We start from the raw sequence: 27,071 nt of genomic DNA, 5'->3' as shown, positions 1-27,071 counted from the left end.
AAGTGCCTGTGATGTGTGAAAGGAAACCCTTGGGGAAAATAGTTTGGGGTTTTCCTGCTTCGGGCAAAGGCAAACCCATTTGTGGGGTTGTTTTCACTCAAGGGCCTGGACATACTTGGTGGGTGATGATAAAAGGTGGAGAAATGCAATGCGTACCTCAAGGGAATCTAACACTGTGTGAGAATACCTAATTTTTGCCCAACTAGCTGAATCAGTAGAGCATGGAATTTGGGGGGTCCTGGACTCGAGCCCCATGTTAATTGCTCTTATGTGAATTGTTGCTTTTCATCACTACTGTCTCATTAAAGCTGTGTAGTTCAGTTTCCAACCTGTAAGTCTCCCTTATTGTCTCTCCTTTCCTTATAGGGGAGGGGAGTAGGGTTAATAGAGAGCATCTGTCATGTGATTGATTGCTGGCCCAGTGTTAAACCATGGCAATTCTTCTAATTTAGCTTTTATTTTTAGGTATAGAAAGAGGCAGACACCAATATCTGTGTTTAGGCTTCCTAGTATTATTCTATTATTACAACTATTATTACTTCTATTATTATTATATATGTTATTAACTTCTATAACTATTATTACTTCTATTATTACAACTACTTAGGCTCTTCTTGAAAATCTCTTGGGCATGTAACAGGCTTCTAGCATACAGGTCAAGTTCTGTATTCAGAAAAATATATTTGTTCAGTCTGTGAAATTTTATCTGTAACTTTCAGAAATTACATATATTTTAAATCACTGTTTTCATTCTGTTATTGCTTTTGCCAGTAAGACTTTACCAACAGGCCAAAAGAACAACTGACTACACAGATTCAGTGTTGATTCATGTCACTGGCAATGCATCAGGTAACAGGAGCAAGCAAGAAAACACTTTTGTAAGCAACCGAGACACAGCTAGGCATGATACACTGCTTCATATCCCTCTTCCTTTCTCGCTGTCCCTTAGGACACATATTACAATAAATAAGAAAAAAAAATCCTTGTTCTTCATCTATGTGGCTTGTGTGTTGCAGTAGTTCCAAGGATGCTTTTCTAAAAGTATGTTAGGGTTTATTCTTTGGCAATTCAGTATCGTAGTGATATTGAGGGCACTTACACACTTCTAAGCTTCTTTTAGGCTTTATTTGTACAGTATATCTTTCATTAAGCGTAGCACAGAAAATGGATCTTTTTTTTTCAATTTAAGTATCTAAAAACCAGAAATAACTGCTTCACATTTTTTCCAGATGCAGTCATATTATCAGAAGTAATTTAACAGTCATCTGCAAGGTTAGTGCAGTTGTAAACCATTTCTCCTTCAAATAATGCCAACTATTGTAACTGTCCTGACAATATTACCGCTCTTCCTGCCAAAACTGAAAAGTCTACATTAAGAAGTAGCACAGTACAACAGGATTTGGTCTATGAAACAAAACAGTCAGAGCTGAATATACCTCCATATAGACGCATTTCAAAGATTTTGTTTCAGATTAACTTTGTCCAGCCCACAGATTAACTGTATGCTAATCTTTGTAGCACAAGTTGCACTTCTGGAGAGCATAATTTTGTATGCAGCTACAGTGTAGTCCCAAGTCCACACTTGGGAAGGGGATCATGGCATAAAGGGCCAGCAAAAGGGCTCTTTTGGAGGCTTTTCAAAGATGGGAAAGCAGCTAGTCTGTGCAGGTAGACTGGCAGCTTGTGGGCAGGCTTCTGAGGTGGCACAGGCAGAGCCAGCACCACCTTCACTTCTATAGAAGGCTGCCCCAGGGAGAATGAGCAACCAGAAGTGCAGGGAACAGAACGAGGCAAATCAGTCAGGGCGTGATGCAGCAGTTTGCGCAGGCAGGGTGTGCAAGACAGAAGCTCTGACGGTGGCTAGTTAGTATAGCAGTTGGTTTACACAGCAGTTCACATGGGAGGGTGCTGAAAGCCTGCAAACTCAGCAATGGTTACCACTTGGCAGAAGACCATGGCATCCCTGAGCTCTGCACCCACCTGATGCAGCTTCCCAGACAGAGCTCTCATGGAAACATGCTGCCACCCAGGTGTTGGGCTGCAGGGTGTGCCCTGCTCTTATGCCAGTGTCAGATGGCAACTGTGAGCACACCCGTGGGAAGTGTGCCCAGGTAGAGGAGCTCCTTGGCTTAGTGATGGAGCTCAGGGAGGAGATAAGCAGGTTGAGGGCCATAAGGGAATATGAGAGAGACAGATGCTTGTAGTTGCACCCTGCCCCTCACGATAGAAACCCAGCAGGCCAACAAAGCACCTGCTACAGAGAACTCCCTGTCCTTTCTCTGCCCAACTGAATGTGGTGACTTGAATGACAGGGGGCAATGGCAAGAAGTTCCTGCCCAGTGCAGCAGGCACCACAAGGATGTCTGCCCAGCGACTACCTCACCTTCCCAGGTGCTGTTGCATAACAGGTACAGTGCTCTGCAAAGAGAACAGGACAATGGTGAGGATGATAGTTTTTCCAACCTGTAGGTGTCAGCAAGGTCTAGCCAGACCACCCCTTGCATCAAAACCTCCTCAGTAAAGAATAAAAGATGGGTCATTTTCATAGGCAACTTGCTTCTGAAGGGAGCAGAGGGCCCGATATGAAGACTGGACCTGCTACATAGGGAAGTCTGATGCCTCCCTGGGGACCAGGTTAATGAGGTAAAGAAGCAGCTTCCCTCCCTAGTACAGCCCTTGGATTGTTATCCCCTTTTGATCTTTCAGGTAGGCAGTGATGAAGTAGTGAGAAGTCATCCAAGGGCAATGAAGAAGGATTTCAGGGCCTTGGGACGACTGGTCAAGGGATCAGGAGCACAAGTTTTGGGGATGATGAAGGAATAAACTGGAAGAACCAGCAGATCAATGCCTGGCTCTGAGCCTGGTGCTACCAGCAGGACTTTGGGTTCTACAACCATGGCTTTATTTAAAAGACACCAGGTCTGCTGGCAACCGATGAGAAAAGCTTATCTTATGAGGACGAAAAGGACTCTTTCCCTAGAGTTAGCAGGGCTCATTCAGAGAGCTTTAAAGTAATTTCAGAGATACAAGGAACTGCTGGAGAGAGTCCAGCGGAGGGCAACAAAGATGATTGGCAGATTGGAGCATCTCTCTTATGAGGAAAGGTTGAGAGAGCTGGGATTGTTTAGCCTGGAGAGAAGACTGAGAGGAGACCCTAACAATGTGTATAAATATCTAAAGGGTAAGTGTAAGGAGGAGGGAACCAGACTCTTTTCAGTAGTGCCCAGCAACAGGACAAGGGGCAATGGGCACAAACTGGAACACAGGAAGTTATATCTGAACATGAGGAAAAACTTCTTTACTGTGAGGGTGATAAAGCATTGTAACAGGTTGCCCAGAGAGGTAGGTGGTGGAGTCTCCTTCTCTGGAGATATTCAAAAAACACCTGGATGCAATAATGTGTAATGTGCTCTAGGCAATCCTGCTATAGAAGGGAGGTTGGACTAGATGATCTCTAGAGGTCCCTTCCAACTCCAATGATTCTGTGAACTGGAGATCTGTGTGTAGTCACAGAGCCATGATCTCAGGGCAATTATTGAGACATGGTGGGATAGCTCACATGACTGGAATGCTGTCATGGATAGCTATGTCCTTTTTAGAAAGGACGGGCCAGCAAGGCTAGGTAGTAGAGTTGTTCTTTATGTGAGTTTATTGAGCTCTCCCTGGAGGCAGGGCAGAAGAAGAGCAAATTGAGAGCTTGTAGATAAGGATGAAGGGGCAAGCTAATATGGGAGACATTGTGGGGTTTTATTACAGGCCACCTGATCACAATAGGGAAGTTGATGAGGCCTTTACGGTCCATTGAGAGTAGCCTCACAATCACAGTCCTTGGTTCTCATGGGGGACTTCAATCACCCTGATATCTGCTGGGAAGGCCACGCAGCCAGGCATGCACAGTCCAGGAAGTTCCTCCAGTGTATTGATGACAACTTTTCGACTCAGGTGGTAGAGGAGCCAACAAGGAGAGGTGTACTACTGGACCTAGTACTGACAGAGAAAGAGGGACTGGTGGAGGACATTATAGTTGGGGGCAGCCTTGGCTGTAGTGATCATGAGAAGACAGAGTTCAGGATCATGGGTATCACACACAAAACAATAAGTAGGATTGCAACCTTGCACCTCAGGAGGGCTGACTTAGACCTCTTCAAGAAATTGCTTGGAGAAATCCCATGGGTTAGGGTTCTGGAAGGTAGGGGGGACTCATGAGAGCTGGTTGATATTCAAGCACCACTTCCTCCAAGCTCAGGATCAGTGTATCCCTAAGAGCAAGAAATCAGGCAAGGGAAACAGGAGACCTGCATGGTTGAGAAGGGAGCTTCTGAAAAAGCTCAAGTGGAAGAAGGAAGTTGACAGTTTGTGGAAGAAGGGACTGACCACTTGGGAACACTACAACAATGCTGTAAGAGAGGAGGGAGGAAATAAGAAAAGCCAAGGCCTCCTTGGAATCAAGCCTGGCAAGGGATGTCAAGGTCAGCAGGAAGGGCTTCTTCAAGTATATCACAGGCAAAAGGAAAACTAGAGAAAATGTGGGCCCGCTGTTGAATGAGGCACATGCCATGGTGACAAAGGATGCAGAAAAGGTGGAGTTACATCTTTGCTTCAGTCTTTACTGCTCAGGCAAACCTCCAGGAGTCCCAGACTTTTGAGGGAACAGAGAAGGTTACAGAGAAGAGACTTTTCCTTGGCTGAGGAGGATCAAGTTAGAGATCAATTAAGTAAACTAGATATCCACAAGTCCTGATGGGATACACCTGTGAGTGATAAGGGAGCTGGAAGAAGTAATTGCTGGGCATTCTCCATCATCTTTGAAAGGTCCTGGAGAACAGGTGAGGTGCCTGAGGACTGGAGGAAAGCCAATGTCACTCCAGTCTTCAAAAAGGGTGAGAAGGAAGACCCAGGAAACTACAGGCCAGTCAGCCTCACCTCCATCCCTGGAGAGATTATGGAACAGCTCGTTCTGGGTATCATCTCAAAGCATGTGGAGGAAAAGAAGGTTATCAGAAATAGTCAACATGGATTCACCAAAGGGAAGTCATGTCTGACTAATCTGGTAGTCTTCTACAATGGCATGACTGCATGGACAGATGAGAGGAGGGCAATGGATGTGGTCTACCATGACTTCAGCAAGGCTTTTGACACCATCTCCCACAGCATTCTCATAGGCAAGCTTAGGAAGTGTGGGTTAGATGAATGGACAGTGAGGTAGATTGAAAACTGGCTTAAAAGATAGAGCTTAAAAGGTTCCAATTAGTGGCACAGAGTCGTTGGAGGTCAGTAACAAGTGGTGTTCCCCAAGGGTCAGTACTGGGTCCAGTCCTGTTAAATATATTCATCAATGACCTGGATGAAGGGATAGAGTGTACCCTCAGTGAGTTTGCTGATTATACAAAACTGGGAGGGGTGGCTGACACACCAGAGGGCTGTGCTGCCATCCAGCATGACCTGAAGGCTGGAAAATTGGGAAGAGAGAAACTGCACAAGGTTCAACAAGGGCAAGTCTAGGGTACTGCACCTAGGGAGAAACAACCCCATGCACTTAAGGTCACCCTAGGGGCTGACATGCTAGAAATAAGCTCTGTGGAAAAAGACCTGGGAGTCCTGGTGGACGACAGGATGACCATGAGCCAGCAATGTGCCCTTGTGGCCAAGAAGGCCAATGGCATCCTGGGGTGCATCAAGAAGAGTGTGGCGAGCAGGTGGAGGGAGATTATCCTCCCCCTCTACCCTGCCCTGGTGAGGCCCTATCTGGAACACTGCGTCCAACTCTGGGCTCCCCGGTTCATGAAGGACAAGAAAAAGTGCAGAGCCACTAAGATGATTAGGGGACTAGAGCACCTACCACATGAGGAAAGGCTGAGGGAGCTGGGTCTGTTCAGCCTGGAGAAGAGAAGACTGAGGGGGGATCTCATCAATGCTTACAAATACCTAGAGTGGGTGCCAGGAGAATGAGACCAGATTCTTTTCGGTCATGTCCATTGACAGGACAAGGGGCAATGGTCACAAACTGGAACGCAGGAGGTTCAACCTAAACATTAGGAAGATCTTTTTTACTGTGGGAGTAACAGAGCAACGGAACAGGCTGTCCAGAGAGGTGGTGGAGTCTCTGACTCTGGAGAAATTCAAAACACGCCTGGATGCCATCCTGTGACACTTGCTCTAGGTCAACCTGCTCTGGCAGAGGGATTGAACTAGATGATCTCTAGAGGTCCCCCTTTCCAACCCCTAACATTGTGATTTTGTGATCATTTAAGATAGCCAGTGTAAAAGAAATGTTCCAAGAACAATTGGCTGCAAGAACTGAGAGAGTTAAGTGGGTACAAGCTAGAGATCTGTTTCTGACACCGATTAAAATGCTAATGGTGACACATCTGCAGACTAGTACTGTAGTATTTCATCTTGCAGAAAGGATATATTAATGATCACAGAAATTATTGTGATTTTCCTTTCATGTAGCTTTTCTGTTATCACAAAGCTATCTGGGCACAGCTGACACATTTTTCAATCAGTTTCAGTAGAGTCCAAGCAATTCAGAGTAGACGGTTAGAAAAAAACGGGTTCTTTTATACAAAGGAAAAAATGCTGAAATCTAGAATAAGAATACTAACCACAAAGAATTCAAAAGGAAGAAAAATCCAGTTTCAAATGACAAAACCACATAAAATTATATTTTTAGAGGGAATCTGGATCATTTTGGGGGGAAAAACATCTCAAAAAAAAAAAAAAAACAACAAAAAACCCCCAAACAAAATCCTACATTACTCCTTGAAAAAGTGTACATTTTAAAACTGTAGTAACTCTTTCCTATGCTTTACTTGCAGTACCATGTGCATTGAAAAGATTCATTCAAAAGAACATTACTCACCCAGCTTGGAAAATCAGACCAAGTTGGAACCCGTTGACAGAGGTCACGAAGAATACGTATGATAACCACACAGGACTGCAGGCCATTAGCTCTAGCCTTGAGAGCAGTACAAAATCAAATTAATTAATCCCAGCACCTACAGCAAATAGGACTTGTTGAAAGACTTAAACACCACTGTTCAATGGAAGCTCAGATACAAGACTGAAACAAATCATTCTACAACTTTATTTCATGAGCTGCCATTTACAGCGGTATTTTATACAGCGTTAGTAACTTAAGGTGGTAGAAGTCAAAATGCACAGGTTATACAAGAAAAATATTTCTTGATCCCCTGTACACTTTGGCCTATGTTCACTTGTAACAACAAATACAGTATCTTTCTATATTAGAAATAAAAAGGTCTAAGAAATAGGTATAGAGACTGAAAGGTCAAGTGAATCTGTTTGATTTCTCTATTGTGCCTTTGCCAAAATGCAAAGTCACTAAACCAAACAGTTGCTTCTTTCCTTTCATTCCCTACATTTAATACACTTAAAGAAATTGTGGAAAAAAGGTTTAAATCTAAACACAAAGCTTTAAACAAAAATTCCATTATTTAAAGCAAAGTTACACTGCAGCCTTATGGAATATATAACAAATATACAACGTATGATCACCCCAAGCGAGTCAAGCTTTCAACCTCGCCTTCTCAATGATCAGAAAAAAAAATAAAAATAATCATGTCGAGTGAGCGATAACTGCATTAAGCAGTTCCTCCATACTCAACCTTCTACATTTAAATTTAGGGACCAGAAAAATATTACGTATTATTAGCATGAACAACGCTGAGTGTTTTCACACAGTTAAACATTTATATTGCATTTCATAATCTCTCATAAGGCTACAAGAAGAAAGTAAAATGATGTTCCGAACCTGGAACCACTTAGCGTGGCGTAGAGCAGCCAGAGCGTCAAGGCATTTTTGCCTGTCCAAGACGTCCGGTGGGTCTTTCACCATACCCGAGGTTACATCTAAAATGGATTGAATTGGCAAAATGCAGTGAGGAAAGGGTGTTTGACCAGGTGAGCAAGACACTTTAAAGTAACTTCAGTGTCACACATGCCATTTCAAGTTTAAACACTTGAACTATAAATGGAAATGTGCAATAAAAGCCATTCAATTAAGGCCATCAACCCAGTATGAAGATCAATAGTATACTATATTTTGGCTCTCAGATTATATTTGAATGCATTGCAGATTATGCAATGCATAGTACTTCTTAATTTAAATTAACACTGGAAAAAACACGTATTCCCTAAAATTAAATACTGAAGGAAGGATGATTGGACACAGTGCACCAATACGGAGAACACAAGACAGAAGGAACACAAAAATCCACTTTGAGTAGAAACACTTAAACTTAGTTTCTTGTAAATTTTAATGATCACGTGTTATTTGGGACATACTCTTTAAAAGAAAAAAAAAAAAAAAAGAAAAAGTGTATTAAAAAGAAAAATCTTAAAAGCACTAAATGTTTAGTAACAGTATTATTTTTATCATACCTTAAACTTAAAATGGAAATTATTTTGCTTTAAAAAACTTTACTAAAGGAATGAGAAATGGTCTTCAGTATTATGGAGTTCTGTTACTTTCTAGCAATCTCTCTCTTACTCATATAAATAAAATCCTCAGTCCATGGTATATGAGATCCAGCGTCATTTAGGATGCAAGGAAGGATCTGAAAAGGGACTTAAGATTCAGCAGGAAAAAGAAAAGCAAGGAATAGTTTAAAAAGCAAAGCAGAAAGCCTGAAAGATAAAGAAAATATAGCAGATCTTGTATATTTTAAAGTTCAGAAAAAGGATTAATTCAATTACCAATCTGATTGCTTTGTTACCAAAAAGGAAAAAGCACAAGGCCCTTTTGGAAGTGGTTTAAACAATGAAACTGGAACCACTGAACAATGTGAAATGGTATCTTTGTGTTACTTAAAAATTGTAGGTGTAAAGAATAAAGGTTTAAAATTGTAATGTATTGTTTTGTTGAGTGTGTCTTTCTCCAGAATGTTCGATTCGAGTCAGAAAAAGAAGAAGAGGGGGCCGACCGCAAAAGCCATGAGGAAGACATGCAACCATTGGCCAATTCCCTCAGCAACAGGACAAAGCCCGCGAAAAGCCACGAGGAAGACATGTAACCATTGGCCAATTCCCTCAGCAACAGGACAAAGCCCGCAAAACAAGAACCAATGTTGGGAGAGCCCGCGAAACAAAAATCAATGATAAAGTGATAAGAGACTAAGGGGAAGGGGGTGACAAAAGGTATAAAAGAACTGGTTTTACCTTATTGAACTTGCGAGCCATTGCGAGCCGTTGGTAAAGCTGTGACTCCCCGGCTGCCCAGCGCGCTGCAGCGCGCTGCTTTACTTATATCTCTCTCAATAAAAAGTTTTATTGTTGACGCATCGAGTCAGTCTTTTTAACAAATTGGTGCCATGACTCGCATTCTGAAACTCTGTGCTGCGGAGATTTCCTCTCAGGTAGGTGCCCCATCCGCATTTCTGCAGGTGGACCCAGGAGCCTAGCTCCGTGTCATAAACATCAGAGATCATACCGAGAAATGAGAGAGATATAAGTAAAGGAATATTATAAGATTCCCCCGTAATTCTCGTGCACAAAGACCCGGGCAAAGACTCGCAGGAGATGAGTAAGTATTGAGAAGTTCTGTCCGGTTGGGGAGGGGTGGTTCCCAAGGTGCGCCTGATTGAGAATTGAGTGAGTGAGACGTCCTGTAGGACAGAGTGAGCGCGGACCTCCTTGTAGTGTGGTTCTCATCTCCTGCGAGGGACTGAGCCATGAACGGAGGGAAGCGTTTGAACTGTGTGAAAGAAGGTACCTTGGAAGATGGGCCAAAAGAAGAGTAAGCCCATGATTGGGAAGCCTTTTGGTATCCCAGGGGGGTATGAATATCTTCCTAATATTCCCACTGATAGCCCATTAGGGCTCATGTTGAAGTATTGGGGAACTTCCCCCAGGCATAATGGTAAAACTAAGGAAAAGATGGTTAACTACTGTATGAAGGTCTGGGGAGATCAGGAAATTAAGAAGGGCACATACTGGCCAATATTTGGATCATTTGAAAATTGGGTATGCCAGTACTTAAATTTATGGGTTAACGCAAAGAAACCCTTTAGTAAAGAGGAGAGTGAATATGCTTTTGTATGGATAGTGGGAAATCAACCGGCAGGAATGTTTATGGTCAAAGAAGGGAACAGGAAAAAACGCAGGGAACCGGAGGAAATTGTTACACCACCTCCTCCGTATAGTAATCCCCCTCCTTTGACTGCTCCGGAGGCTGAATCCTCCAAGAGTGAGCCGGAGGAACCTTGTTACTGGTGCCTGAAGCTGAATATAATTTGTTAGGAAGGGATTTGATGATTATGTTGGGAATTGGTTTAGAAATAAAAGGACAACAGTTGAACGTAAAATTACTGGTCCTAACTTCAGAAGACAAAAAGAAAATTAACCCTGAGGTATGGTATACTCCTGATTTGGTAGGGCGTTTAAACATTACACCTATTGTCATCACTATTAGGGACCCGGATTGCCCAATTAGGGTTAAACAATACCCCATTTCACAAGAAGGGAGGAAAGGATTACAGCCTATTATTCAGAGGCTGTTAACTCAAGGGTTATTGGAACCTTGTATGTCTCCCCATAATACACCCATCTTGCCGGTTAAGAAATCTGATGGGTCATACCAATTGGTACAAGATTTAAGGGAAGTAAATAAACATACTATAGCTACATACCCTGTAGCTGCTAATCCTTATACCACCTTAAGTAAACTTTCACCTGACTATCCAGTGGTACACAGTAATTGACCTTAAGGATGCCTTCTGGGCATGTCCCTTGAGGGAAGATTGCAGGGATTACTTTGCTTTTGAATGGAAAGATCCTGACACCCATAGGAAACAACCACTTCGGTGGACAGCAACTCCGGGGGAAGGATTGAAGTTAAAGCTTACCCGTAACAAAGAAACCGTATGAATAATATATTGGGTATTGAGTTGGAAACTGGTTTTCCTCCCGATGTAGAAGAACGTGTGACTTACCGATGGAATAGGGCAATCCTTCCTATACTTACTAAAATTACTGGTTGTAAATATGACCCTTTGAGTATATTAGATTTGTTAGAGCTTGCTTTTTCTGTTTTTGAAAATCGCCTCCAGTATTATAAGCACCCTGTTATAGAGTATTGTAAATCCCGTGGTTGTGATTGTGGATCCTTCTTTTGTGAGTACTCTGTGGAATTGTTGTGTGGAAAATGTAGAAAATCCTATTGGCGTAGCCGAGGAAATTTGCAAAGGAACGAAAGTGGTGTGCATGTCTGTCCTGATTGCCTCCCTCGCTATACTTTTAATCACCTTGCAGAAAGACTTGAAACTCTTACATAATCATTGGCTGAATGAACAAGGCTCAGTAGATGACATTGTTTAACGGCCCATGCCCATAGAGGATTTTATGCCAGCCCCTGAATGGACAGCTTTTCAAAGAACTAATTTAGTTTTGGAGAACAAAGAATGATTGGGCCAACTTATGCAAATAGGAGAATTATTACCCTTGGCTGATCTTATTGAGATTCAGAATCTCACACAGGTGATTTCTATTAAGTGCCCCAAGCCTGCACCTAATCGTGTCCAGGATAAGAACTCCCCTAAAACGAATTAAGAATTAACAATTAACATCAAAAGTCTCACCCCGGTCTCACCCTTTGAATTGGCTCATTTATAGCATAATTTAAAGACAACAGTAGACTGTATCCAGGGTAAAAACAGGACAAAAATTGTGAAAAAGTGTTGTGCTGCAAAAGCCCCAATTAAGAAGAGGAGGAAACAGCTGTTAGATACAGATTGGGAACTGGAAATTGAGGAACTAACCCTTCAGCTGAACCAGCTCAAATGCTTTAAAGGAACCCCTTGTCCCCTGAAGAATACCCTCTGCTGCCAAGAAGAGAAAACATTCCTGGCGCTCTCTGCAAAAGAGTGGCCGACGGAAAGGCAGAGAGGTATACAAGGTGGGGAAGTATATGATGGGGATTCTGGTAATAAGAACCTTAGTGGTAACGACCTTGCTGGTAGGAGCCTGGGGAAATGAGCACCAGCCATATAAGTGGTCTCTAATACAATTTGAGACCACAACAGTTATACAAGAAATTATAACCTCTGGTGCCCCGAGTTTCTCAACTTCCTTGCGTAAATTGGCACCAGTATCACCTTGTTCAAATTCAATCGGATATTATTTTTGTCCTGCTTCTAACCCTGGAAAGCCTTATTGCAATTATCCAGGCCACTATTACTGTGCTTATTGGGGATGTGAAACGATTGCAGCACAGTGGAGCCCTGGAGGAGGGAAAGATAAATTCCTAACTGTACAATGGGGACCAATAGGATGTGTACACTCACAAGATTTTTGGAGGCTCCACGGAGACTCTGGTGCAAGTATTACCCTTGGAGGTGCTAATAGAACTGTCACTAGAAATAAGAATTATTGTAGCCACCTTTACTTGAATGTCACTTTACCAACAGACCGAGGATGGCTCATAGGAAGAACTTGGGGAGTACGATATTGGGAACCTGGGAAGGACAGAGGGGGACTGATAATGATAAAGAAAGAAGTCCCCAATGTCCCTACTGAGATAGGGCCTAACCAAATACTTACTGGAAACATCACCTCTGAAGAAAATATTATTACCACTGGCATTCCGGAACAGATATATGCTACTACTGAAAATACTACATATATACACCCTAAGCACCCTCTCTGGAACTTAATGCAGGTTGCCTATTTAGCTCTTAATTCTACTAATCCCAATTTAACCAGGACCTGCTGGCTGTGTTATGATGTTAATCCACCTTTTTATGAGGCTATAGGATCTTGGGCTTCATATCGACGATCGAATACTGCCTCCCCCTCTCAATGTAAGTGGGCATCAGAAATTACAAAGGGAATTACTTTACAAAATGTAAAAGGTAGGGGTGAGTGTGTGGGGGTTATTCCATCTAATTTTAGACACCTCTGTGTGGATAGGTCAAGACATTACCAACGATATCAGTGGATTATTCCCACTAATGGTACTAAATGGTTATGTGCCAAGACTGGTTTAACTCCCTGTATATCAACTACTGTTCTAACTAAACCGCAAGATTTTTGTATGCAGGTTATTGTTATTCCTCGCATCCTTTATCATCAGGAGGAGATAATATACCACTTCTTTGAAGGATGGTCCAGTGAGTATAGTAGAACTAAAAGGGAACCTATTACTGCAATAACTATAGCTGCCTTGCTTGGCTTAGCTGGAACTGCTGTGGGGGCTGCATCATTTGTCCAGCAAAATCAAGGTTTCATGGCCTTGCGATCGGCCGTGGATGAGGATTTAGAAAGAATTGAAAGATCTATCTCATATTTAGAAAAATCGTTGAGCTCCTTCTCAGAAGTGGTATTACAAAAGAGAAGAGGTTTAGACCTCTTGTTTCTTAAGCAGGGGGGATTATGTGCTGCATTAGGGGAGGAATGCTGTTTTTATGCTGACCATACAGGGGTGGTACGAGATTCTTTGGCAAAGGTACAAGAAGGTCTGGAGTGCAGAAAATGCGAGCGGGAAAGCTCCCAACCATGGTACGAGACTTGGTTTTCTCATTCTCCTTGGCTAACTACTTTAACGTCCTTCCTGTTAGGTCCTGTCATTATATTCATTCTTGTTCTTACTTTGGGTCCCTGAATCCTTGGTAAATTTGTTTCCTATCTTAAAACCCAATTAAATACCATTAAAATTATGGCCCTCCGACATTCTACCATTGAGAGTGAAAATCATAGCTTAGGATCCGCACACGAATTAGTTGTTAGATTTTATCAACAAACCAATAAAAATTGAAAGGGGGGAATTGTAAAGAATAAAGGTTTAAAATTGTAATGTATTGTTTTGTTGAGTGCGTCTTTCTCCAGAATGTTCGATTTAATAATGTTTGCAATAATATGGTTAAGGCTTTGTTTAGGCTGCTTGTTGAAATAGCATGTTATATCCTGTTATTCTAAAGCGTATGTTTAAGCGTACTCATAAGGAGGAAAAGTCAGAAAAAGAAGAAGAGGGGGCCGACCGCAAAAGCCATGAGGAAGACATGCAACCATTGGCCAATTCCCTCAGCAACAGGACAAAGCCCGCAAAACAAGAACCAATGTTGGGAGAGCCCGCGAAACAAAAATCAATGATAAAGTGATAAGAGACTAAGGGGAAGGGGGTGACGAAAGGTATAAAAGAACTGGTTTTACCTTATTGAACTTGCGAGCCGTTGGTAAAGCTGTGACTCCCCGGCCGCCCAGCGCGCTGCAGCGTGCTGCTTTACTTATATCTCTCTCAATAAAAAGTTTTATTGTTGACGCATCGAGTCAGTCTTTTTAACAGTAGGGATATAATGCAATGATCAGCTTTAAAAGTTCTTTGGTTTACTAGTTATGAAAATAGCTTTTGTGACTAGTGACAAAGTATATTGGTAGCATAACTGGTGACACACTAGATAATATGGAAGAAAAAGTCCTCCCTTGAAGGCACTCATTTTACAGGAGCTGACTGTGTGGAGCAATATATTTTTCTACAGGAAGATATAAATTTACGTAAATCTGAAAATGAAATTTATATATAGAGAGAGAGAGTCTCATGAAACATGCCAGCAAGGATAAGCTTCTAGGGATGCTGCAGAGTCAGCTCTGAAACCACCTATTTATACACAAATGTAAAAATAACAGTAGGATACTTTACAGAGAAATAAAATGTTGTGAATGCCAACATGGTGCTATAACTTTGCATTAGAATTATTAATCTGAAGTACTACATTCATATTTGGGCATTTTTAATAGAATAGTGCCATTGCTCTGCACAGGGCTAAAAGTGGGGGGATTTCAAAATATGAATGAAGCTGAGAAGAAGATAGGTATCTTCTCACACAGATATTCAAACTTATGGACTATATGTTAAAGTGGAAAGAAGAAAAACTGTACTAACAAGGCATTTACAGAGCAAATTAAGACATTTAAAGCAGTATTTCATTTAATTAAAAACAAAACTAACTTCCCCCCTCCCCCAAATCTATACAAGAGAGTTGCCAGGTAAGATAACTCATGAAAAGAGTACAATTTGTATATAAAAGACAAGCAGTACTCTTAAAACTCACAGAGGGGGGGAAAAAAGAGGCAAAGTAAGGGTTGAGAAAACAAATTAAAAACAAATACATGGGTCTGTTTGGTCTAGTAGCCTAATCAGTCAATTATTTACATTCTTCTAAAACTAATATGCAAATAGGTGACACTGTGCAAACTTCTATCATAACAATTCACTATATAATTTGAAATTCCAATTACTTCTAGCTCTGCAAAAATTCAATTTGGAAAATAATTTTACTAAAAAGAATTACAAGTTTAAGTGCACAGAAGAAATCTTACTCAGTGCTGAAAATGTCAGTCCAAAATGTGCTACTAATAGATATACAAATACCCTTGAAACTTAAAAAGACTAAGTCAGAAGTTGCAAGGCACCTATTGCACTGAGAATACACTCACTGAAAAAATGTTTCAGGGAAACTCTTGTAATACTTAATCTGTGGATTTTTGCATCTGCTTCACATTTCAGGATTAACCCCTTAAAGACTATTTAACTAAATTCAGATGCCTAAGCTACCACCCTGTTAAGCTAAGACAAAAAAATTAATTAATTTACAAATACAAGCACAAATTCTTACCCTATATAATTTCATTTATTACTAGGCTAAATATAAGGGGTTAATCTTCAGTTAGACATACTGTGTCCACACTACTTCTTAATCAAAAAAATAACAGGTATATCAATTTCAGTAAGTTTTATTATGTGAAATACATTTTACCCAGACAACTATTTCAAGACTAGTGTGAACACTGTTTAATTCTAGGAAAAAGAAAAAAACCCAAACACATAAAGTAACAGTAGATGCTAGGACTATGCATCCAAACCCCCTCCTTTGTAAAGCATGGCAGGTGTGACACTGAGCTTTAGAAAACCTTGGTCAAAAATCCTTCCAATGTCTTGGCAGCAACCCCTGACAGGAACCAAGTCCCTCTGCTAGAAGGCTTTGGACCAGGGCTGTTAGATAAGGATAAAAAAGACCCGCATACAAATATATCCATTTATAAGTATGTACACTTTGCTTGCTGAAGGAAAGATTCTACAGCAGGGGTTAGAGCACTTTGAATATATCAGATTCAATAAATTGTCAAATGCACAATACTGTAAGGAACAGTAACTATGCGGTTAACAATTTTCACACTATTTTTTTTAGCCTTTTATCATGTAATGGGATTATTATACATCAAACATAGTCCTAACTCCACATGGCAAGTCTCAGTCTCATCTTTACTCAAATTGGTTCCTTTGGTAAAACCTTCCTTATCACCTGAACTAGCTTCCCAAATAGGCTAAAAAAAATAATAATAGCATAATGAAAACTTTAAACCATTGTAAGACACAGAACATGAGAAGCTGCAGTAAGAAAAACCACTTTGTTGCAAAAATTTGCAGTTCACTCTTCTATTTGCTCTAGTTTCAAAAGAGCTTTCTGTGCATCCATTTTATACTGCTCCATGTATTTTCAAAGAGAAATCTAACTTGATTTTGCTTGCCTAGAGGTAGTACTGCATTTAGCAGTGAATAAACTCACAATGATCATTTTAACTCAAGTGTGGGTCAGACAAAATACAGATTTGTTTCCTTTAGGTGGCATAAATTAAGGAACTTGAAATAGTAATTTGAAATTTCTTTGTAGTCTACATCATAGAATTTTAGGCCAGAAAATTGAAATTGAGTATTGTGGCAGGAATCAATATTGCACTTTTGCATAGTACATTAACAAATAAACATGGTGCTTAAGGTTAATATAACTTAATAATCACTTATTTAAGTTAAAGTATTCTTTATAAATCTAAATAATACATTCAGCACAGAAAAACCAAGAGTCAAGTTATGCTTAGATTGTCAAAAAAGAAGTAGAATTGGTTGGGTGTGACAGTACACATACAAAGCCTTTATAGCTAGGAATAATAGACATGGTTTAAAAATAATGTACAAAGCACTCAATGATTCTTCAGAAGTCATCCAAACCAGACATTGTATATTTGAAATTTTTCTTTCTGATTCTGTAGGACAACTTTGTTAACACTGCTTACTTAGGACACACTTAGTCATAGCTACAGAACATTCACTAATGCAATATACCTAAAAAATACCTCAAGTATTTTAAAGGGGATGTAATGATGAGATGAAATTAAAAAGCCTCTGTGGCTTATATTAATACGTATATATACAAACACATGTATACATACACACTATTTTTTCAACCTGCATGAGAAATGTTAAGATAGCCGCAGATTTTTATTCTGTAGGTTCACTGTCAAACACCAGAACCATACTTTCTGTGATCTCTTTCAACAATAAAAATACAGGATTAAAAAGAAACAAAAGTTAATTTTATCTGACCCATAAACAAAAAGAACCAATGTACTGCAGATATTAATCATGCTTGCTGCCTTAAAAGCTTTTGGAGCTTTGGAAGTGTTACAGAACAGACCCTAAAGCAACACTGCTGGCACCAGAGAAACTGTAAACTTAAGAAATGTAATTTGATCTGCAAGCTCCACCTTCTGCTTCAGCTCAATGACAAAGCCACTTTTTATTGTGCTAGTCTGGGTTTGCCGGTTGGATAGAAAACTGATTGTTACACAAGGAGCCTAAATATACTCAAAAAGCACTCCAGACCAAAAAGCAACCTTAAAGAGCTGGAAAAAAAAACCCCATCACATCATCTTTTAAAATTAGAAGCACTGTTACCATAAAAAGTATTATAAAAGTGCATTTTAAGAGGTACTGCCTTTTGGAATGTGTAAGTGATGGTAATACTGATACAGTTTAAACCCAAAACCTTGTGATTTTTCTAAAGCTATACGATCTTTCTCTTAGGGTAAGACCATTCTAGAAAGCCAGTTTATAGCCACTTGCTATAAAATACCTAAGCTTTCCACATAATGTTATAAGGGGGGGAAGGGGGAAGAGTAAAATTTGTACCTTTTCCAGAAAGCTGAGGTTGGACATAAAATTAGAATTTTTAAAAGTTAAATAAATGCATCATATAAGCATTTATTTTTACCAACTATTCTGTACTGAAACTGGTTGTTGAAAAACAAGGTTTTGATTAAATACATAAGTTATGCCAGCATGTTACCTTCTAGGACCATAATGCATACAAAATGCATATAAAAACAGGTGAGAAAGAAGTAACATCTTTAACAACTTCCCAACCTCCATCCCTCATGCTCTCCTCCCGAATGACTGGAGATGTCAGTGTGATAGTAACTTGCATTTTGGGTTCCACACATGAATTTAAAATTATTGATGCTTCTGGGACTGCACACTTGATATCATACTTCTCAGGACTTATTACCTAAACATTGAGAAACAAATTTCTATTAGCATATAGTGAAGAAAAGTACGGGGAAGAAAATGGATTTCAACATAGTCTTTTTAACAGAAAGACAGAAATGCAATATAATTAGATGAAGCAGATACATCTGTATTCCAAGAAACAACAGTATAAACAATTAAGATATATATAGATATATATAGATATATATATATATATGGACTTGCATACTGTTTCCAAATCATTAATGAAAATACACAGCAGTCACCAAGCATGCAAAAGAAAGAAAAACAACAACACATAAAGGAAATTCATAGACTAAGTAAATTACATAATAAGCATCTTATAGAATCACAGAATGGTTTAGGTTGGAAGGGACCTTAAAGATCATCTAGTTCCAACCCCCCTGCCATGAAGAGGAACACCTTTTGCTAGACCAGTGGACTCAGAGTCACTTAAAATTATTTCTCATTGGAACATAGGAGCCTTTAAAAAGCAAAAAGTTGCAATGGTTGTTCAATGGATGTGAGGGTGATCTGGCTGCGACATCTGTCACCCCATTGATCACCAGGGTTAATTAGGCTGATCTGGCTGGCTAGGCAGCTGTCTCCTTCCTCCCTCCCTCACCACTCCATGTGCATCCCTCCCAAAGCTGCGTGCTCGATCAAAGAGGATGACCTTCCCCGACAGAGATGTACCATTCATTGGTCAAGGGTACATAGTAGCTGCGCTCCCCTGCTAGAACCTCCAAACAAGCTCGAGGTCTGTTTGCTGGAGAATGCAGGGTGGACAAGCTCGGAAAAAATGGACTGGTTGAATTGACGAACTGAGGCCAATTGCATGAGGCTTAACAAGGCCAAGTGCCAGATCTTGCATTTCAGTCACAACATCACCAGACAATGCTACAGGCTTGGGGAAGAGTGGATGGAAAGCTGCCTGGCAGAGAAGGGCCTGGGAGTGTGGGTTGACACCTGGATGAACATGAGCCAGCCAAGGCCACCAGCATCCTGGCCTGCATCAGGAATAGTGTGGCCAGCAGAAGGGAAGTGATTGTGCCTCTGTACTCGGCACTGGTGAGGCCTCATTTCTGGGCCCCTCACTACAAGAAAGAAATTGACTTGCTGGAGAGAGTTCAGAGATGGGCAACCAAGCTGGTGAAGGGTCTGGAGAACAAGTCCTACGAGAAGCTGAGGGAACTGGGAATGTTTAGTTTAGAGAAGAGGAGGCTGAGGGGAGACCTTACTGCTCTCTACAACTACCTGAAAGGAGGTTGTCGGGAGGTGGGTGCTGTCCTCTTCTCTCTAGTGAACAATGATAGGACCAGAGCAAATGGTCTGAAGCTGCACCAGGGGAGATTTAGACTAGATATAAGAAAGAATTTCTTTACTGAGAGAGTAGTTAGGTGTTGGAATGGACTGCACAAGGAGGTGGTGGAGTCACCATCCCTGGAGGGATGTAGATGAGGCACTTCAGGACATGCTCTAGTGAGGTGTGGTGATATATTCTTTTGTTCGTTTGTTTGTTTGCTTTGGGGGGGGGGGAGGTGTTGACAGCTTGACACAGGTGATCTTAGAGGTCTTTTCTAACTCTGACAGTTCTGTGATTCAAGCTTGCAGTTACAGGATGGATATATTGCTAGGCACATCCTATATTTAGTTGTCACAACAACCTCTGGTAAGAGCAAAGGGCAAAATAAACACCAGGAGAAAAAAAATGTAAGAGTAACAAGGTAGTTATTCAGAATTGCTTTTTGCAACTAGATTTAAAAAATCTAAATATCCCCAAAAGGAAGCTGTAGGCCCTCTCTCATCTTCTTCCACAAAGTAGAGGTACAAGTGACTTCTCTACAAAGCCAGATTGAGATGTGCAGTTTTAAAATTTTCTTCTGTTCTGTTACTTCAAACAAGAGCAAACCCAAGATTATTTTCTAATTAATCTGATTCTGCTTATGCTTCTACCATGCCTTGGATTCTGCTGAGACAGCACTGAAATACTAATGCTGTGACAAGCATTTTATAATGATGGTGGACAGGCTTTGTTCAGTAGAGCGCACTGGAGCTAAAGATTTTATTCTGTACTTTCATTTATTGTAAAAATACAGCAAATGGTTTATATGAATTCTGCTGAAGGGTCTAAGACTGCATGTATTTTTGGTATGTTTTTGTAGTGGGTTTTTTTTTAAGTACAAAATGAAAAAAACAAAAACAAAAACACAGGACTGATTTAGTTAATTAGTTGTGGGACTACAGAGCACTGGCACATTCAAATTGGAACCAAGACATACATACAAAACATACTGGCATTAATGGAGAACTTTGACCTTCAGGCAGCACAAGCTTCCTGTAACACTGCACAAATCATCTCTATCACTGCTGGTAACTGGATAATAGTTTATTTTCCAGCTACCAGGGAAGCCGATGGAGCAGATCATCCTGAATGCAATTATGGGATACATGCAGAACAACCAGGTGATCATGCTCAGTCAGCAGGGGTTCATGAAGGGCAGGTCCTGTTTGACTAATCTGATCTCCTATGAAAGGGTGACCCACTTAATGGACAAGGGAAGGGCTATGGATGTTCTCTACCTTGACTTTAGCAAGGCCTTTGACACAGTTTCCCACAGCATTCTCCTGGAGAAGCTGGCTGCTCATGGCTTGGATGTGCACACCCTTCAATGGATAAAAAACTGGTTGGATGGCCAGGTCCAAACAAAGAGTTGTGTTAAACGGAGTTAAATCTGGATGGTGGCCAGTCACAAGTGGTGTCCCCCAGGGCTCAGTGTTGGGGCATCTTTAATGATGATTTGGATGAGGGGATAGAGTGCACCCTCAGTAAGTTTGCAGATGACACTAAGATGGGTGGAAGTGTCAATCTGCTTGAGGGTATGGAGGCTTGGCAGAGGGATCTAGATAGGATTGATGGATGGGCCAAGGCCAATTCTACAAGTTTCAACAAGGCCAAATGTTGGGTCCTGCGCTTTGGCAACAACAACCCCCACCAGTGCTACAGGCTTGGGGAGGAGTGGCTGGAGAGCTGCCCAGCAGAGAGGGACCTGGGGGTGCTGATTGACAGCTGGCTGAACATGAGCCAACAGTGTGCCCAGGTGGCCAAGGCGGCTAATGGCATCCTGGCCTGTATCAGGAACAGTGTGACCAGCAGGACCAGGGAGCTGATTTTACCCTTGTACTTGGCACTGGTGAGGCTGAACCTTGAGTACTGTGTGCAGTTTTGGGCATCACAGTATAGGAAGGACATCAAGATGCTGGAGAGGGTGCAGAGAAGGGCAACTAGGCTGATTAGGGGTCTGGAGAACAGGTCTTATGAGGAAAGGCTGAAGGAGCTGGGGCTGTTTAGCCTGGTGAAGAGGAGGCTGAGGGGGCCTTATTGCTCTCTACAACTGCCTGAAAGAAGGTTGTAGTGAGGCCGGTGTTGACCTCTAGTCCCTAGTGACTTGCAATAAGACAAGAGGAAATGGGTTCAAGTTGCACCAGGGGACATTCAGATTGGATATTAGGAAAAATTTATTCACTGAAAGAGTGGTTAAGCATTGGAACAGGTTGCCTAGGGAGGTGGTGGAGTAGCCCTCCCTGAAGGTATTAAAAAAACTGGGTAGACGTGGTGCTTCAGGATATGATTTAGTGGTTACAGTAGTGTAGGACTGCTGGTTGGACTCGATGATCTTGAAGGTCCTTTCCAAGCATGACGACTCTATGGTTCTAAATGAAATCTATTAAATAATGATTTGATAATGATTGATAGGTTCTGCACCTGGGTTGAGGCAATCCCATGCATGAATACAGGTTGGGAGGAGAAAGGATTGAGGACAGCGCTGAGGAGGACTTGGGGGTGATGGTGGACCAGAAGCTTAACATGAGCCATCATTGTATGCTTGCAACTGTGTCCTGGGCTGCATCAAAAGAAGCAAAGAGATTTGGTCAAGGAAGGTGATTCTCCCCCTCTACTCTGCTCTTGTGAGACCCCACCTGGAGTACCGTGTCCAGTTCTAGAGTCCCCAACATAAGAAGGACATAGGGCTCCTGGAACATGTCCAGAGGAGAACCACTAAAATTATCAGAGGGCTGGAGCTTCTCCCCTATGAAGACAGGCTGAGGAAGTTGGGGTTGTTCAGCCTGAAGAAGAGGTGGGTGCTGGCCTCTCCTCTCAAGTGACCAATGATTGGACCAGAGCAAATGGCGTGAAGCTGCAGCATGGGAGATTTACACTAGATACTAGGTAGAATTTCTTTACTGAGAGAGTAGTTAGGCATCAGAATGGGCTGCCCAGGGATATGGTGGAATCACCATCCCTGGAAGTATTTAAAACCTGTGTAGATGAGGCACTTTGAGACATGCTACAGTGGTCATGGTGATACAGATATTGATAAATATATTTTACTTATTTTACTGGAAGGGGGGGGGGATGTTGACGGTTAAATCGGTGATTTAGAGGTCTTTTCCATTTGCAACAATTCTATAGGGGATATGGTATACCCACTCAATATCATGTTCTTTGGCCCAGTTACTTATAAGACTGTTTTTGAAATGAGTCCCATTGTCCCACTCAATTCTTTCTGGCATACTCTGTCATTACACGACTTACTTCTCGAGGCCCAGGATGGTCTTCTGAGATATGACATGAGGCACAGGATATGTTTCCAGCCATCCAGCACTTGCTTCCACCCCATAGCGCTTACCCTGGCTGGTTTGAGGGAGTAGTCAGTTTGCCAGGCCTCCCCATACCTCTATTTCAACCATCTCCCCCCATACCTCAAAGGTTTCAACCATTTAGCTTCCTTGATTGCATTGCATATGTCACAATCATGGATAGCCTGCTCAAAAGTGTTCATAGTTAAGTCCACCCCTAGGTCAGTTCCCCATTTCTTCTTTTGAGGTTACCTTCTAGTGTGCTTTAATATGAATTATTGCTGTCTTCTGTGGTAGCTGGACAGCCTCAAGCAGCTTCAGAATTTCTTCAGCATGTTTAATGTGTTTTCCTTGGGTACTCAATAGTCCTCTTTCTTTTCAAATTGCTCCGTGTGCATGCACAACCCCAAAGGCATATTTAGAATATGTGTATATGTTAATATTTTTCCCTTGGGTCAACTCCAACCCTCGAATAAGGGCAATTATTTCTGCTTTTTGTGCCAAGGTATTTGGGGAAGCGGGCTGGATTCTATTACCTCAGTGGCAGTTGTTACCACATATCTGGACAGTCTTTTTCTGTTCCGGATGAAGCTGCTTCCATCAATGAACCAATTTTCTGCTTCTTCCATAGGATTCTCCTTAAGGTCTGCTTGACCCGAATAGGTTGCCTCTATTGTCTGGAGACAATCATGCTCAATGGGTTCTCCTGTATTTCCACTAAGGAAAGAAGCTGGGTTGACAACATTAGTTACTACTATTGTCACATTATCTTGTTCAACCATTATAGCTCGGTATTTAAGAAACCTTTGAGGAGATGACCAGTGGCCACCTTTTGCTTACAGGACCACTGAGACTGTGTGGAAAACTAACACAGTGATCTTCTGGCCCATTGTGAATTTTCAGGCCTCCTGGATATTAGATAGTACGGCAGCTACAGCTCTCAAGCATCCGGGCCAACCTTTAGCTGTGGTATCCAGTTGTTTAGAAAAGTATGCCACTGCCTGTCTTTATGGACCAAGGTCCTGTGCCAGTATCCCTAGGGCTATACCTTGGTTTTCATGTGAGAATAAGAAAAATGGTTTACTCACATCTGGTAGTCCAAGTGCCAGGGCCTCCATTAGAGCTTTCTTCATTTTCTCAAAGGCCATATTGCTGCTTTATTCCATTGAAGATGTTTCTGGTCAAAGTTGGTTAGTGCATACAATGGTTTAATCAGTATCCCATAGTTATAAATCCAAAGCCTATACCATTCCATCATTCCAAAGAAGGTTCATAGTTCTTTGTTCGGGGTCTTGGGGTTTGGCAGGTAGCCTCCTTTCAGGCCTGCCCTAACATGCACTGGCCCACACTGATTTCATATCCCAGATAAGTCACCTATTGCTGAACCATTTGAGCCTTTTTCTTGGATACACGATACCCCTGTAAGCCCAGAAAGTTCAAGATACTCACAGTCCATGTTGTGCATGTGTCTTGATTTTCAGTGACTATCAGGACATCATCGACATAGTGAAGTAAGTTGCCTGTTCCAGGTGGCAGCTCCCAGGACTCCAGATCCTTAGTCAAATGATTGCTAAAAATAGTAGGTGAGTTCTTGAGCCAGCACAGTCAATGTAAGTCAGGTTTTTCATCCACTTTTGTGGTTTTCCTATTTGAAAGCAAACAGATTTTGACTGGCATTATGGAGAGGGAGGCAAAAGAAGGCATCTAAAACTGTAAACCAGGTTAAATTTGGGGTTAAAGTTGTAAGCAAGGTGTATGTGTTTGCTACCACTGGGTGCAGATCCTCTGTGATTTTATTTATAGCCCTTAGGTCCTGCTATACTTGGGTAGTATAGGAGTATTATGACTAGATTCACACTCCCTAGATTCACCCCAATTACAGAATTTTTTTTCTATTATTGGTCTTATCCTTTCCTTCAAATGTGTAATAACTGGTTGAGCATTCTTTGCTCTCCCCAGGATATCAGAAGCCCATACTCCTGGGTAAACCTGATCTATTATCTTTTTGGTCAATTTTTCCTTCTATGGGAGTAGTGGCCAATAATAAGCTCATTATTTGAATATAATCCTGATCTTTTACTTCAAGAGTTATTTCTCCTTTATTAAATCTTATTACTGCTTCCAATTATTCCAGCAAGTCCCTCCCCAAAAGGGGCTTTGGAGAGTGGGGCATATATAAAAATTTATGCATCCCTATTTGTCCCCCAACTGCTTCTGCAGAGCTGGGGAAGGTCCCTGAGGATGTCGAGCAGGTGACAGGCAGTGACGATGTCGATGGTAGCAGCCACGGCGCTGAGGTCCCTGCAGGCCATCCGCAGGCAGCGTCCCGCTGCCACTGCCTCCACCTAGGCCCAGCCCAGGGCCACCCTTTTTACTCCCCTTGCAGTGGGCAGGAGCTGAGGATACCCACAGCTGCCCATGATCAAATATAAGCTGCCTCTGGCCATTTGGCTCTTTAGCAGCCTCAACCATCACAGGAAAAGTCTGCACTAGTAATGATACATTTTCCTTTAAATCTGCTACCACCCCCTCAGGCAGATAGTACTGGTATACAGAGGGTAGAGGCACAGACATCTTTAACAAACAGTAATTTTTACTGTGGGACAGTCTACTCTGCTGCCCTTTATTTTGCAATTATTGAACATTAGCACTCCATTGTCATTAGGATAACAGACTTTATTTGGGATGCTAATGAGTTTCTTTGCTCTGAGAGCCTTAGTAAAACTTAACTTGGAGAGATTCCTCCAGACATCTAGAATACTTTTCTTATTTACAGTTTTCAGGCAGTGGATGCTAGAAGAAAAACAACATATGATACTCCACACCAAGTTTGCTTTTAAGTACCCCCAATAGAGTCAGCTCCACTTTTCTAGGACGAGCCCCCAAAATATATCAGAGTCCTAGTGACAAAATCCCTGATGTACACTTTGAAAATATGAAATTGTCTTTCGAATTCACTATTTTTTACTCTTAAAAATATATCACACCTATTCTTAATTAACAGATTTTTACCCCAAACTTAGCTAGCTTCTGTTTCTATCATGCCTAGCAGGCGCCTAAAGATAACTATGTTAATCTCCTGGTACGCTGTCAAGACAAAGATAATAGGCTTGACCTGCTAGGGCTTTGAAGTTGTGATTTGTTGAGATTGTTTGCAGAGGTGTCAATGACATCGCTGCCCCTATCTTTAGGGGGAGCTGGGGCGGGCCCCGCCGCCGGTTTCCCGACAACTGAAACCCCTTGTTATAACATCTTGTTCTGCATTGAGACGCCCAGTGAAACCCTTTCTAACATTTCAGACATAATTGAAGAGGTGGTCTGAAGTTAGGACGGCTCTTTGTCCTTCTACAATCTCTTGCTAGATATCCCTCTTTACCACAGTTAAAGCATTTTACCCTTTTTAACTGATTGCATAGCAGCCGCCATCAGATTAGCATTGTGTGTGGCAGTGCCGTCGTAGTTGTCATGGTCCGTTTAGAACCTGCCAGTGCCTGCTTACAACCTTTATTACAATTTTCAAATGCCAGTTGTTTTAGAAAAATGTTAGAAGCAGTGCTGTCAGTCACACTCCTCTGAATCACTGTAATTAGAGGATTATCAAATTGTTCAAAAGACTGATAGTCATTGTAAATTTTTTTGAAACTTGCATTACCCTTCCCCTTTGCAGGTAGCTTTTCCCAAGCTTGCACAGCTGCTGTAGTTATTTGTTGATAAACCTGCAGCTCCCAGGTCAGCTGTATGTGCATAACTTTCAAAGGTCCCGTTACTGTCAACATTGCAAAGGTAATAGCTACATTTGCCTGTTGATTTCTTCGAGCCTGATCCATGCATCATGATAATACATTTTTCAGAGTAAATAGTCACTTCCGGTTAGGGCAGTACAAGCCAGTATATTCTGATCATAAGGGCAAACAGCTTTAGCAGCTACGAGTTTGAGTATACTAAGTACATAAGGTGCAGTTGGACCATACATAGCTGCATCCTGGTTTAGATCTTTCAATGTCTTTAAAGGTAGAGCTTTATGTGAATGAAATACCTGCCCAGGATTATTAGGATTGTAATAAATACTAGTCGAAATTTTTTACTTTATTGT

At 41.5% G+C, this 27,071-nt stretch overlaps 1 long non-coding RNA gene across 1 annotated transcript; it reads right to left on the bottom strand.

The window, feature by feature from the left end:
* Positions 1–6,879: 6,879 nt before the first annotated feature.
* Positions 6,880–18,351, bottom strand: LOC139789190 (uncharacterized). The gene is made up of 3 exons (XR_011723063.1): positions 18,215–18,351; positions 7,775–7,872; positions 6,880–6,958 (listed from the first exon to the last, which is right to left on the bottom strand). It is a non-coding gene; the product is annotated as an uncharacterized lncRNA (long non-coding RNA).
* Between the last annotated feature and the right edge of the window lie 8,720 nt (positions 18,352–27,071).

The sequence above is a fragment of the Heliangelus exortis genome, chromosome W (genome assembly GCF_036169615.1).
Source record: "Heliangelus exortis chromosome W, bHelExo1.hap1, whole genome shotgun sequence".
Taxonomy (NCBI): Eukaryota; Metazoa; Chordata; class Aves; order Apodiformes; family Trochilidae; genus Heliangelus; species Heliangelus exortis.
This window is presented reverse-complemented; position numbering and strand designations above follow the sequence as displayed.